The sequence below is a fragment of the Molossus molossus genome, unplaced genomic scaffold (assembly GCF_014108415.1).
Source record: "Molossus molossus isolate mMolMol1 unplaced genomic scaffold, mMolMol1.p scaffold_m16_p_17, whole genome shotgun sequence".
Classification (NCBI taxonomy): Eukaryota; Metazoa; Chordata; class Mammalia; order Chiroptera; family Molossidae; genus Molossus; species Molossus molossus.
Genome location: NW_023425352.1, coordinates 34,950,204 through 34,965,529, shown reverse-complemented (window position 1 = coordinate 34,965,529; position 15,326 = coordinate 34,950,204). Strand labels below are relative to the sequence as shown.

Here is a 15,326-nt window from a genome sequence, read left to right as displayed (position 1 = left end):
CACTGATATACCTTCTTTCTTTCCACCATTTAATTGACTCAATTCCTTCCCCTGCCCACATTCATTCCTTGTCATCAGAACCCTCATTTCCTCTGTGCTAATGATCAACTAACTCAAAAAATGATTTCCTTGGGCATGATTTCCTAACTCAGAATTTTGCCCCTTTGAACTACCAGAAATATTTTGGTTTATAAATGAATAAATACTGAAATATTCGGATAAAAGGTTGACAAAGCACCTTTTAATAACATCAGATCATGTTCTTACTTACTGTATTAAACTATCTGTTTTAATTACCAAATTAATAATCTATGTTTACATTAAACATTATAAGTATTAAAGCCCTAGGAAAGAATTTCAGGTACTTCAAGTTCTACCACTTAAAGATTATCGAAGGAAACATTCTGATTAATGCCTTTCCTGTTTTTTCTCCCATGTTACATAGTTTATGTAGTATGTCAACCTTATAAATTCTATTACAGCCTATTTTTCATATGTTTTTGGCTCGTGTTAATATTTTTCTTCAACATCTTTGTCATGGTTACACAATATTCTATTATATAGATGAATTATAATGGATCCATCCATCACCCTTTGGAGGAGCAATTTGGGTTACTTCCAATGTTTAGTTTAAATAATGCTCACTTAGCATCCTCAAAGCTAAATGTCTGAACACAGCTCTTATCATCTACTTAGAAATTACTCCTAGAAGTAGGCTCACTGAATCCAAGGTGCAACACACTGATCTCATGTAGTCACAGGAGGCCTTGTAGGCAAAACAGCCCTCTGAATCATTTGTTTGCATTTCTCTCAACCTCCTGTGGCTGAATTTCCCCAGTCTGTTCCTGTTACCTTTACCGTAAGTCTAATTATTATCTGGTTTTCAAGATATTCCAATTCTATAGTCTACTGGACATCCATAGTTCAATAAGCTATCTAGCTTGGCATAACCTCTGAGTCCTTTAAAACAAGATCTGAAGTTATCCTGTCTGTTCATCCTTTGGTGTTTTTAACATTTGTATCCATTTGTCATTTTTCTGATGTCTCTAACTGAATGACTGATATCAGTCACCAATTATTCCAGGACCCTGTACTGTCATTACCTAATCCTCAGTTCAAAACTTGTCTCCCCACAGCAACTTTCTAATCCATGGGCAAACTAACTCCAGAAAATGTGGAAGTTCAGAACAAGGGCCTCCAAATCTCAAACCCTCCTACTGCTAAGGATGTCGACGTGGTGGCATTTCTCAGACTATATTCGTGGGACACTACTCTTCTGAGAAGGCTCACCTGGGATAGGGTCAGTGATGGAACATTGGGTTCTCTGCCCCTAGCCCCTCTCACGACGTAACACTTAGCTTACTTAGCCTCTCCCTGTTTCTCTTTGTGGGACCAAGGTGTCAGGGGCACAACAAGCAGCAGCTTTTGTTCAAGTCAGTCTTTCCTGAGGGGACAGAGCAGCAGCTCAGGATTATTTTCTGGACCGCAACTCTCGCCCACACGCACCATCAGGAAAGGGGATGCTGCAGAGCCGAATCCAAGAAGAGCCACGGCTTCACTGTCAGCACGCAAGTGCCGCTCGGAAGGTGGCGCGGACTGCTTTTCCCGGCACACAATTCACTGTCAGCACGCAAGTGCCGCTCGGAAGGTGGCGTGGACTGCTTTTCCCGGCACACAATTCAGCGCACACTGCACCTACTAAGTCACACTTGGTCAATATATAGTAAACGCCTGGACTCTTCTCAAGTCAGCACTGGACACACTGCAGACAAACGCAGAGCTCCAGTGTGTTTCACGGAGGTGCCTTTGACATTCAGGACAAAACAATCCCTCGCTGGGTGGGGCTGTCCCAAGGATGGAGGGGCATTTAGTATCCCCAACCCTCAGAATACTAAATGCTAGTACACATCCCTCACCATCACCATGACAACCACAAATGTCCCCTAGGTTTCTAAACCTGAGGGACAAGGGGGTAACACCACCCCACATTGAGAACCTCTGTTCCAACTCATTGAGATGAAACTAACACTCAGAAAATGGCAGAAACAATATTAACCTGGATGCAGAATTGCGCTGCGGAAGCTGGAAGTACCGTCAAGGAACAGGAGGTCAAGGATGCTGACAGCACAGAGCAAGTTCTGATGTGAATGGCAGATGGAGACCTGGAACCTCTCTCAGGGGTCCAGCCCAGGGTTCAAATTTGCCGTGAAATGCTTTCTCATGGGGGCAGGGAACCTTTTTTCTGCCAAGGGCCATTTGGATATTTATAACATCATTCTCAGGCCATACAAAAGTATCACCTTAAAAATTAGCCTGCTATATTTGGTCAGGCTAATTTTGTGAGGTGTGTGATGTTAGCTGGTATTGATTTTTCGGGCGTTACATGGCCTGCGAGCTGGACATTCCCACACCAACCTACACACTTGGCAATGCCAACTTTTAAAATCACTGTTACTGTCTCTGCCTTCCTGTTCAGGGCAAGTCCCCCCCCCCCCCCTTGCACTCTGGGGTAGCCAGGGAGGGCAGGGAAACAGGGAGAGTGGTGAAGGTGAAGGGCACTGCCGGCCAGGCCCTGCTGGGCTACTCTGAGAACGACATCAGAAGCACGGCCCTTCGCTGCAGGCCTGGCCACGCCTGGGCACTGAGGAGACCAGACCCCTGCCTGGTTCCTTTCTGCCCATGCCAGCTGTGGTCAGAGGGCCATTGTTCCCAGAGGACCAGTGTGTTTAAGCCTCTGGAAACAATGCCCCTTGTTGATCTTCCATGCTCCAGCTGAATAAGGTCACTGACTGTTTTCAATCTTAGCCACAATCAATATCTTTGCCTTTGATTGTGCAGCGTTGGCAGTGGTATGTTTTCTGATGTCATTGTTTTGCTCAGGTGAGACTGAAAAGGTCAGTGAATGAGCCATCTTTTATAGATTCTGTTCAGAACTTACTATAGACGCACAATATACCAGGCATTAAGGTGTGGTCCTCAAACTTCTGGAGCTTAGAACATCTATAAAATGCAGATTTCCAGGCCTCAAAACATTGGATTCAGTAAGTTGTTGGGGCAGGAACCTGAAATTTAACCAGCCACAGATGTTTCTGACACAGGTGACCCACAGGTGAAACACTGCCACAGAATGACAGTAAGCTAAACAAAAACTAGCATCTCCTTGACATTTTGTATCCCATATCCTTGAAATGTACTCTTCACTAGCAAAATAAAAACTCAACATCCATCTAGTAAATATAGAAACAAGAGATCAACTTAATTCTGAAAGAAAAACAGAGTCCCTATTGCAAGGCTCATATATATATATATATATATATATGGTAAACCTGTAATTAAAATTCACATTCATGTGTATAAAGAATTTACATTTTAGTTGCCATATAAGAGTGGCTGATCACAAGACAAGTATTTGTCATATCAAAGCACATTAAATGGAAGTATACAATCTTATATTTGGATAACCTTTACTAATTTTTCAATATTTCTTATTTTATCCTCATGAAAGAATACCTTACCTTACTATCTGATTACTTGTAGCAGACTGGTGTGTAAACTAAGGCATAAAGAGTTTACACAACGTGTCTAAAGATCAAGGCAAGAACCTAGACATCAGAATGCTCTGCCTTTGTCTGCTAGATTAGAAATGGCAAATAGGACGCATGCCACATGTCAATTCAGACAGACCAGTTGACCAGACACAGCACCTAACGTGCGACGCTGAGAGAGCCAGCCAGGGAGGGAGTGGCGAGCGATGGCCGTGTTCGCCGGAGCACAGGGGAGGGACGTGCAGCATCTGTGCACACAGCAGACATGCCCCTCTCGGAGTACTCAGAAGCACTGAAAACATGTATACATAGCACTACTTGCATCCCCGGACTCAACAAGCACAATTCAGTGCTGCTATATGCCAGATGCCTGGGATATGCCCATGGAGTGTAATACTACCAACAGGACACGTGCTACAATGAGGAGGTCTCTAACCTAAGGCTTCACCAGACAAAACAGTATTAAGGAGAGGACAACAACAACAACAACAAAAACAGGAGTCAGCAACATTTTTAAAAGGAGAGAGGAAGTGAATGCTATTTCTGAGAAATGGAAACCAAGCCACCAAGGCTGGGTCACAGAGTGGGAGAGTGGGGAGGACTATGGATGGCTGCCCTCCATGGAGGTCACTAGGGACTTTGAAGTTGTGAGATTATGATTCCAATTTTAAATCATGAGAAGTTATGGAAAAGCTGGGTGATGTAGGTTTGTTTGTTTGTTTCCGTTTGGGCTTTTGCTGGAGGGGGCGGAGGGGGAGGGTTACCAGATCTGCATTCCATAGAGAAAATGGAAGAGTCCCAATGCACACAGAGCAACTACTGCAGTCCCCCAGGTGACCAGACCATGAGGGCGCCAGGAGGCAGGGGCCGCGGTGCATTTGAGATCACTTTGGGAGCAGAACCTACAGTGACTGCTTTGGCTTTGGCAAAGCACACAGGGGATGAAAGAGAGAAGACCAAGAGGAAGCTCCGATCCCAGAGCTTAGGACACACTCAAGTGGACACTACCAGGCAGCAGCCAGGGCCAGAGACCTTAAGAAAGGTTTACGATTTGAAAATCTGGGGACCACAGGAACAGAAGATGATAAGACCAAAAACACAATTCCCACATCTTCTACTTCCCAATCTAGTTAAATTTTATAATAGTTGTACCGTTATATCGGTAAAGACTTATTCCAGTAGAGACATTATCATATAAGTCTCTGATTTTCTAAATCACAGCACTTACTGCAATTTTTTTTACTTCTCATAACAACTTAATTCAAGCAAAAAAAATCCTATTGAAAATTTTGTAAAGATTTTGCACTTTACTGTCTGCCTTAAGCATGGCACATCAGTATTTCACCTTTCTTCAGAAATTTAAATCTTACGTTGATTCTGCCGTGATCGAGCCCCTCCCTGAAGCCCTGGCGTGTGCGTGGAGCTCGCTGAGCCCGGCTTGACACATCACCTGTCACCTCAGTGTCACCTTGCCGCAGAGGCAAGACCAGGAGCCCGGCGCGATCTGAACCTGTAGTGAAGATGCTGCTCCTGGCGAGCACCCACTCTGGGAGGTTTTGAGGGCAAAAGGCTTGTTTTGGATTCAGTCAAGAGAAGCAGGGAGCAGCCTCCAGCTCATGACTGGAACCAAACTGTAGGACTCATCCCCCTAGAAAGAGAACCTGGACTCCGGGAGATGACGTTTTCTTTTCTGCTAAAATGCAGCCTCCTGCGAAGAAGACACTAACATGGACAGTTATTTCCCTTCAGAGAGTTTCTGATGCTTTCCTGCCAACAGCTTTTAATGGGAAAAACTCAAGGTGCTGGCTTCCCAAGGCGGAGGAGTCTGTGTCTCACACCTCGGCCTAAAATCACCCTGGCAGGAATGTCATTTTTCTTCTTAAAACCCACCACTCACATCAGGTTCTCAAGGCACAGCTTTGAAGTTCCAGCAACCAAATCAGACCTTGTGGAAAAGAAAAGTAAAGGTAACCCCACCCTCTGACTTCCACTTCCCACTCTTCAAAGACCTGTTCAGCATACAAGAGTGTGTAAACAAAATTCCCCAGGTTCTGTGTCCAAAAATAGCCGGAAATACATTTATTATTCTCCTTAAAATTATTTTTAAAAATCCAAAAAGATCTGACACGCCTATGTGTTTATCTGCAAACCACTGTTCTGAAGTGCTGCCATTCATTCAATTCTTAGACATCTGGGTAAGAACAGATTATGAGATGCCTAAAGACTGAAATCAAGGAAAAAACTAGAATTTCTGGGATATCACCAACCTGAGCTTAGAACAGAAAATATGCATATTTGTCTATAAAAATAGAGGTCAAGGGAGTGAGAATTTATGAATAACTTTAGTCAAAGTCAAAGCAAAGTGCCATAAAGATTTTGTGAGAAAACAGAAAAGTTATATGTAATACATAAAATGCATAATGCTATATTTTATATATAACATGTATATTATATGTGTATGTATTATATATATTAAATATAAAAAGCTATATGTTATCTATCAATTATATATGTCACAATGATACATATTACTTAGAAAGTCTTTGTTCATTGGTTTTTATTTTTCAGCAATCATTCATCCAGGACTTTTGGTTACTGTAATGTACTGACAATTATAAAAAAGGAGAATGTGTTCTATCATCCCAGCTTGTACTGTTTTTTTTGGGTTTTTTTGTTTGTTTGTTTTTATCCTCACCCGAGGATATTTTTCCATTTTTTGTACAGATAGAGTGGGAGGGAGAGAGAGGAAGGGAGAGAGAGAGAGAAACATCGACGTGAAGGGACACATCGAGTGGTTGCCACCCACACGACCCAACCAGGGCCGGGGACAAACTGCAACCGAGGTACGTGCCCTTAGCGGGAACCGAACCCGGGTCTCTCCGGACCGCAGGCCGACGCTCTAACCGCTGAGCCAAACTGGCCAGGGCCAGCTTGTACTGTTTTTAACAAGCAACTTACCTGCTTTTCAGACCAAAGGCAAGAACACATCCCTGTGGCCTTGGGCCCCTGCCCTCACACGCGGTGTACGCGGTGTCTCCATGCTCCCTAGCAGGACAGCTTTAAAGAGTGACATTAGGCAACCACAGCTGATCTGCACCATCTAGACGGCACAGGGGAGTAACACAAGTGCCCACACTATCTTGGAGACCGAGCAGTGAACGTTTCGAGACCAACTTGGGCTCTCCCATCACATACGCTCAGCTGGAAACGGTGATGCAGGCCGGTAAGCTGGAGTCGGAGGCGGTCTCTCCTCACCTGGACTAGCTAGGGGGGAGGCCTGCAGGGGGGAGGCCCGTGGGAGGGGGGGTGCAGGGGGGAGGCCCCCAGGGGGAGGCAGTGCATCGGCCTGTCTGCACAGCCAGCCTGGGCCGGCCCTCAGTCAAGTTACTTTTAAAAGCCAAGGTGAGTGGATATACGTGTTATACATCTAGTTTTCAAAAATGATCAACCCTTCAAACAAAACGGTTTGGGGTGAGAAACAAATCTGCAAATCAAGTAGAAAACCCCACTGATTGTAGGGGAAAGGAGTTTCTGTAGGGGCCTGAAGTCGAGTGAACCCCTGAAACACAGTGTGACTGCTGTGTACAGAGGAGGCAGGGTGGAAAGGGGCTTTGAGGGAGCATTCTCAGGGAGAACAGACTCTCTCGGACGTGTACGTCTGACCACTTCCTTCTCAGATGTCCGCCATGCCCGCACGTGCCCACGTAGCTTGTGGGAGAGCAGTAACATCATGTAACAGGCATCCAACACCAGCAGTGTCTGGAGCTTTACCATCAGTCCTCTAACAGCCCTGAGAGCCACTTTGCTGTCCCGTTCCCAGGGGGGAAACTGAGGCACAGAAGGGTGAGATGAGCGCGCAGGCACGCAGGGAGGTGGAGGAGGCGACCAGAGCTGCTCTCACAAGGCGGCCACAGACACAGGACCGAGCGCTGGTCCACGGCGGCGCTGCACCTGTCCCCAAGTGTCCGTCAACCACCAGCCACTCTCACTCCAGCGCGAGGAGCAGGTTCAAGGGCCTTCTTCACATCACTGGCCTGTGTTTCCTTCTCACAGATAGATTTTCAGCTGCAACTAAGTTTACTTAGTGATCACACTCAGTTTTCTCCTTACTAGAAAGTTCAAATCAAATACTTTTGCTGAAAAGCTAAGACAGACCAGGTGTAACTGCAAAGTCCAGGAGAACCGAAATAGATCCTTTGTGTAACGATCAACTGAAATACCATTTGCAGTTTTAGAGGGCAAAGTGCTTTGAAGATGTGAAATAAACAGGGGAAAACAGAAAGTGCACACAGGGGCCAGGCTGGTGCCCGGGTGCTCACAGCACACAGCGTCTTGTTTGACAGGAGCTCGGTCCAAACACGCTATGACCCCCAGGGAGGCAGGACGTGCGACAAACGCCTTCTCCTTTGCAAATGTGAAATGTGTGCTATTTATTTCATTGATGTGTTCAATCTACTGAAACAACCTGAATCTTCAATTTGTAGCTGGTAAAAAATCTGGTTAAATTATTCATAGTTTCTGTCTGAAAAAGAGAAGCGAAATGAACTTGGCCTTGGTGGATGTTGCCTCTCAAAGAAGAAAATGGCAGCATGTGACCAACATCAATAAAGGCAAGACAAGGGGACGTGTCTCGCTTTGAGGATGACAAGTCAGCCGCCTCCCTGAAGCACGTGTAGAACATCAGGACCCTCCATAGGGCCAGCTTTGTAATGTCAAAGAGAATCGCAGCGCCCCCTCCAACCCCCTGCCCCTGGCGTACTTGAGAATCCTAGCATTAGGGGAGCGCAGAGAAAGTGACCATCCTCAATAGTGCTTTTAAAAATGTCTTCTATGGCCCAGCTGGTGTGGCTCAGTGGTTGAGCACTGACCCTTGTACCAAGAGGTCACCGGTTCAATTCTCAGTCAGGGCACATGCCCAGGTTGTGGGCCAAATCCCCAGTGGGGGTCATGCAGGAGGTGGCCAATCGATGTTCTCTCTCATCGATGTTTCTCTCTCTCTCTCCCTCTCCCTTCCTCTCTCTAAAGTCAATAAAGAAAAAAATGTCTACTATGTCCAGGTTTCTATAGGCTGTGAATTCAGAAAGAAGTGTTGGTGTGTCCCCTGATTGGTAACTCTGTTGGTTGGATGACCTGAAAAAAGCCCAAATGATTTTCTTTCTCTTGGTTCTCCTTCAGAAAAGGTTTACTTGCTTAAAAACAACAACAACAACAAAATCATAGCACTCTGTGGCAACAAACAGAAGGCACAGCCACTGCAGTAAAACCCACGGAGATGGGAGTATTACAGCCAGATTCTAACAGAGACCCTGCTCAGAGCACACGGAACTTCCAGTGCATCCCTCACACCACCTAAGAATCTCATAAGGTAGATAGTTTATCATCATTTTACAAATAAAAAAATTAATTGAAGTTCTCTGTAATGAAATGTTGTTTGCACCCCAAAATGGGTATCACTGTTCAGAAATGAGCCCAACAGAGGCCCCCTGTTGACAGGAACCTGCCAGTGGACACGCAGTGAGGACGTCTGGTTTACCGAATTGATTCACTCTCACTTAAAGAAGGCTGATGCGGAAACAAGGCACAGGAGGGTTATTCGCTGTTTCTGTTGATCCAAACACATACATCACAATGTTTGAGCCTGGCTAAATTCAATGCAAAAACAGGACTTTACTTCAGAATCAGTGATTTGTGTACAAAAACATTTCAGGGGTAAGAGGGCAATTTTTTAAAAGTTTAGGTCATACCACTAATTTGGTGAATACGCTTCCCTTCTTATAAAACATGTAGATTAAAGTACAGTCACATATATTTCCTAGTTATTTGCAAAAGAAATAACAATTTCAAAATGCAACAACCAATGAAAAACGAGGAAGAGTTCCCAGGATTATCTTCTCCACACAACCCTGGCTCAGTGAATTATCTCAGAAGCGCCACAACTTTTCAAATAAAACCACCACCAAAAGAGGATAGAGGAGGAAGTTCAACAGGAAATCATTTTGAAATTGATCGGAGACAGCCTATGAAAACCAAATTAAAAATTCATATTCCATTAACCTGAATCGTGTGACATTCCAGCTGGGTGGAGCTCAAGTTCACCCTTGACTCTTCTCCCAGACAAAGAAACCATACACATTAGTAATTACAACGTACATATTTTAAGACCTATATTTTTATTGTTTTAAGTTTATTGTTTGTAAGCAAACAGATTGCTTAATCATTAATTCCTCTCTATTTTTCCCCATTATAAAAAAGCCTAGCACATGCAGAAATCTTTGCTAAGCTAATGAGGGTCCCTTAAGGGTCCCACCTTTCTTCGCTTCCCTCCAGGCACCAGTGAAGCAACTACAAGTTCTGATCCCTCTATCTAATCTGTGTGTAGCTGACGAACTAGTTATCCTACAACACTGCTTTTATATGCTCTTACACACCCCTCCTGCCAAACAGAGTCAGAAGACTTGGCCTGCTTTTCAAGGCCAACACATCTGGCCCCCACCTTATTTCCTACAACCTTCCTTCCCAATCCTCCACTCCTGCCAACCTTGAACAGTGTTCTCCTTGACGTACACAGGCACACTGACCACCCTCCTACCTGAAGTGCTCATCAACCTGGGAGGCCATACTACTGTAGCACTGAGGTTGTCACCCGCTTCTCTAAACCCTCTTCCTCGGCCTCCTTGGACAACTTTTAACTCTGCCCAACCCCTAGCCTAAATGGACACCCATTTCCCAGGATCCTGCCCCTGTTCTCTTCTTCATCCAACGACTAGGAGTTTGTGAGGAGAGATGGAGGCAGCCCTGTCTAAGCCAGAAATTTCAAAATTACCTTTGGTCATGGTTCCTTGGAGAATTGGCTGATTCTATGGCTGGAGCACGAAATATACAAGATGAGCCTGAACTATCCCGTAGGGTCAGAAAGAGTCACAAATGCACATGTATGCACACACACATATCCAACAATGGCAACATGTCAAAGCTCAATTCAAGCAACAAAATAAATAATGCAGTATTAGATTGTAACCCATAGATTAAATGGTCATAAATATATGTTGATATAATTGAATGAATGAGGGAGAATATACGAACCCGTGCAGAAGAATTGAAAATAACTTATGCAGATATTCCACTCTCAAGAAGGTGGAGCAGAATTCCCTACTCTTCGTGTGTGGGCTGCATAGTGACTTCCTTCCAAAGAGTTGAGTATAGAAAGGGAGAATAAAAGTAAATTTACAGTGGAGAAACTTGACAATTATCAAGGTCAGCATCTACAGTGCCAAGGTATGTTGACACTATATACTGTAGATATGATGAAAATGTGCTTCATTTCTGAGGTCTTCCTTGTAAAACCCATAATTCCAATCTAATCATGAAAACAACATCAACCAAAGCCCAAATGAGGGACTTTCTACAAAATACCTGACCAGTACTCCTCAAAACTATCAAGGTCATCAAAAATAAGCAATGTCTGAAATATCCAATAATGTATCAATATTGGATCATCAGTTATGACAAATGTACCATACTAATGTCAGATGATAACGGTAGGGGAAACTGAGAACATAGAAGGTCTCTGTACCATCTTTGTAATTTTTCTCTAAATCTAAAACTATTCTAAAATTAAAAGTTTCTTTTTTAAAAATGATGCTTGGCTCTTCTATCTCTTATTCCACACCAGCCTATAGTCCAAAATATCTGTTCCCTCCTCTCCCATTTCCTTGGCCACTGCCCTCCCTAGTCTTTATATCTCCACACAGTCTCCAGAGTAAGCTTTCTGACATGCAGATCCAAGGATAAGACCTTTCTGATCAAAACCTTCAGCAGCTCCCCCTTACCTAGATCAGAGTTGGCCAACGTTTTCGATAGAGACTCAAATAGTATATGTTTTAAGCCCTTGAAGCCAACTCTGACATTAAAGCACCGAAGCTGCAATGTATAATATGTAGATAAATTAATGTGGCTATATTGCAATAAAACTTTATTTATAAGAACAGGCAGAGCACTAGATTTGGCCCATAGGCCATACAGAATGTACAAACCCCTGGCCTAGAGAATCAAGTCCAAACTCCTTAGACTGACACTCAAGGCATAATCGACAACACCCTGAGCCTTCTCTCCAGATGAGCCCTGCTGCCTTCGGCTAAGTTACTGGCTCCCACATGGATGTGCAACCTGCTTCCCCTGCACTTACAGGAGTTAGGGCCCCTACTCTCCGAAGTGTCTTCACATCATTTCATGTAGAATAACTCTTCTTAATCACAACTCATAGCATACCTGGACCTCTACAACTCATCTGACACATCAGCTATGTTAAAAATGGTCATCTCGCCCTGGCCGAGTTGCTCAGTTGGTTGGAGCATTGTCCCGTACATCAAAAGGTTGCAGGTATGATTCCCAGTCAAGGTACATACCTGAGTTATGGGTTGTATCCCTGGTCGGGGTGCATATGGAAGACAACTGATCAATGCTTCTCTCTCTCTCTCTCTCTCTCTCTCCCTCCCCCCCCCCCTTCCTCCCTCTCTCTCTGAAAATCCTTAAAAAAAAATCCTCGGGTGAGGATTAAAATAATAATATATCATATACTATCATTTAATTTTGTATATTTGTCTTCATTTTGTTCTTTCCAACCAATTCCAAGTGTGTTTCAGTTAGTAAGTAATAAAAAGTCAGCCCTGGCCGGTTTGGCTCAGCGGTTGGAGCGTCAGCCTGCGGTACAGAGAGTAATAAAAAGTCAGTTAAACCACACTCCATGCCTTCAAGAGTAGCAGGTAATAAGTAACTGAACTAGTACATCCTAAAGCATGTCCTAAGAACTTCACGACAGGTTAATAGGTATAGCCTTTAAAATGAACTGTTTTACAAGCAACGAAGTCTGAGGAAGTCTGGGTTCACCTAAGTTAAGCAGCTCTCCTTGTCACAAGACTTTCAAGGCCTTCATTGTACATTGTGAATTTCCTTAAAGAGGAATACATTATTCAATAGCTCTCAAATATGTTTGGCCATGGAATTTTTTCACATTGTTAGCATCTATGTCCTGCAGAACAGTTAGGGAATTGTTGAAATTAAGCATACTCCTGCAAGGCAACTGAAAGTTCTAGTTCTTTCTACTTGTCACGGTGGTAGGCTTAATAATGGTCCCCCAAAAGATAGCCATGTCCTAAACCCTGGAATCAGTGAATATTATCTTGTATGGTCAAAACAATAAAATAAAAATAAAAGGATTTTTCAGGTATGATAAAGTTAAGGATCTTGAGATACGGACACTATCAGGACGGGCCCTAAATGCAATCAAAGGCATCCTTGTAAAAGGGAGGCAGAGGGTGACCTGACACAAGACAGAGAAAAGGCGGTGTGACCAGGAGACAGAGACTGCGGTAATGCAGCCACGCGCCAAGGACTGTGGGCCCCACCGTTAACTAGCCGAGGCAAGGAACAGCTTCTGTTCCAGAACCTCCAGAGGGAGCGCAGCCCTCCCAACACCTTGATTTCAGCCCAGTGAACTGATTTTGGATTTCTGGCCTGGAGAACTGAAAGAAAATAAATTTACATTGTTAAAGTCACCAGGTTTGTGGGACTTGGTTACAGCAGCCTTGGGAAACGAATACAGCCACAATGCCAATCGCGGTGCAGTGTTTTCTGCTGGCATTAATATTCTGAAATGAAGTCAAATTAGCCTTGTCCACAATTAGGTCACAATTAGCCTTGGCTAGTGAGGTTTCATCATCCACTTAAGGGAAACAGTAGAAGTCAGTGTTAGGGTTCTGGACCTGGGCTGAACCACGCAGGTTCAAATGCTAGCTCTAACATTTACTAGTTAATTGCATAACCTTGATCAAGGTATTTATCCTCTTTGTGACCTAGTTGCCTCCTCTATAAATGAGCTATATTCATTTATAGAGTTACTTGGTGGATTAGACGAAATCATGTATAAAAAGCATTTAGTTCCTGATATGCAATAAGCACTAAGTACATGAAAACCACTATTATTACATTATAGTATATTATTGCTATTTAGAGGCCAAATAAAATCCACTTTCACCTCAAGCTAAAACTCATATTCTTTTATTCTCAGTTTGATGAACTATACATCTTTATCCAATTTCTAGCTTAGGATATTTAAATGACCTCAGCAAGGTAAGGCAGGGGAAAAGTTCACGCTTGCCACTCTGAATCACTACTTTTGGGACTCTGACTTGATTAATTATGACAGCTAATAGCTCTAAGCTGTGCTTAATGTCATGTATCAAGTTCCTGTCGCTCAGTGAAAGGTCTAACGCGACTCTTCTTGCATGGGCTCCCTGTATTAGTTAGGTCAAAGTGCCAACCAAGGCCTATTTTCTGAGTTATTAAGCTGCTGAGGCTCCATTTGTTAGTCTTCATCTTCATGCTTGGTTATGTTCAGAGCCACAGATGAGATTATTCGGAGAGGTCCAAAGACAGGGATGGCACAAGGCACCTGAACTCAGCAGAGGGGACGAAGGGCCTTGGCATGACACCAGGCACGCCTGCCATCTCCTGTCTCTCCCCACCTACCACTGTCTCCATGGACAAGCTCAGTGCCACTGCTGCCACATCCTACTGCACAGCCAGCTTCCATGGTGACTAAAGGGCTACCACACAACATAACCGGTCGTAAGTACTGGGTCACCACTGGTCACAGGTGCTTCCGACTCAGAGCTTTGATTCTTAAAGCCTATAAGAGGCTTCTACTAAAATGGAGGTATCCTTAGGAGAGTTCGTATTTTGATTCTTTATTAGGACTCAGTAGTGTAAAAGAGTCAAAGGTAGGGTTGACAGAAGAAGGTAGAAAGATTTTGAAAAAGGGTATGGGAAAAAGCATACCATTTTCACTATTCTTTTGGGTGTCACAATCAAGACTCCTGAAGAAAACCGTGGCTCCAGTAACCTAATCTATATATCCTCTAGCATCCTGGTGAAGCAGGGTGGACTACAAAGACTGGCATTTGCACGGGATTCCAGTACACACCGCAAGAAAAATGGTCAAGATCTCTTTAGGACACTGGACCTAGAATCTCCAAGAAAGGTTTTGAAAAAAGGCCACCTCAACTTCTGGGAGCTGTCCCAAGCAGACAGAGCACCACTAGAGCATTAGAGACAGATGACAGATGGACAGAGATCTCCCTCACTTCAGCAAGAGTCGCAACCACAAGAGTTTCCAGGTCAGATAAGGCAAGGATGAAAATGAGAGGCATCAACACAACCAACAAACTCCCCACCCCCCTGACACCTAAATGCCAATCCAAGTCAGTCTACCTTGCGAGGAGTGAGCCAGCTAAGGCCAGGAGGCAGCTGGGCAGAGGTCAGCTCTAAGGACTAGGATTGAAAGAACTCAGAGGGTCTTGAATCACCCTTGGAGCATGCAGATAAAAGCAGGGACTCAGCAAGGAGCACAGACAGAAGGGTCCCAGAGCACAGCTGGTGGCAGTTCAGCATCTCTACACTGAGTACACCTTTGGTTGTACAACCACGGGCAACTGAGAGCTTTAGAGGCACAAGCCACGCTAACAAGTCATGGTAGAAACTACCCCAATTAAGTGGTTGTGGGAGACAAAAAAGTTAGTTATGCTTCTGGCCACATTCAAGAAATAAAGATAATACCACTCCCTTGGCAGCTACAAATAGTTGTACAATCACGCTGCAGGTGTGTCAAAAAGACACACCGCCAAGTACCCCGGGCTGTCAATCAGGGAAGGACCACGCTGGGACACACCAGAACTCACTAAGACCTGCTACTTCAGAAAAGCAAGCTGAACCAATGAAAAGGTT

The 15,326-nt window shown here is 44.2% G+C and overlaps 1 protein-coding gene across 5 annotated transcripts in view; it reads right to left on the bottom strand.

Moving 5' to 3' along the window:
- SGMS1 (sphingomyelin synthase 1) overlaps positions 1-15,326 on the bottom strand; it is a 264,910-nt gene that overhangs the window by 186,120 nt on the left and 63,464 nt on the right. The gene's annotated exons all lie outside the window — the stretch shown is intronic.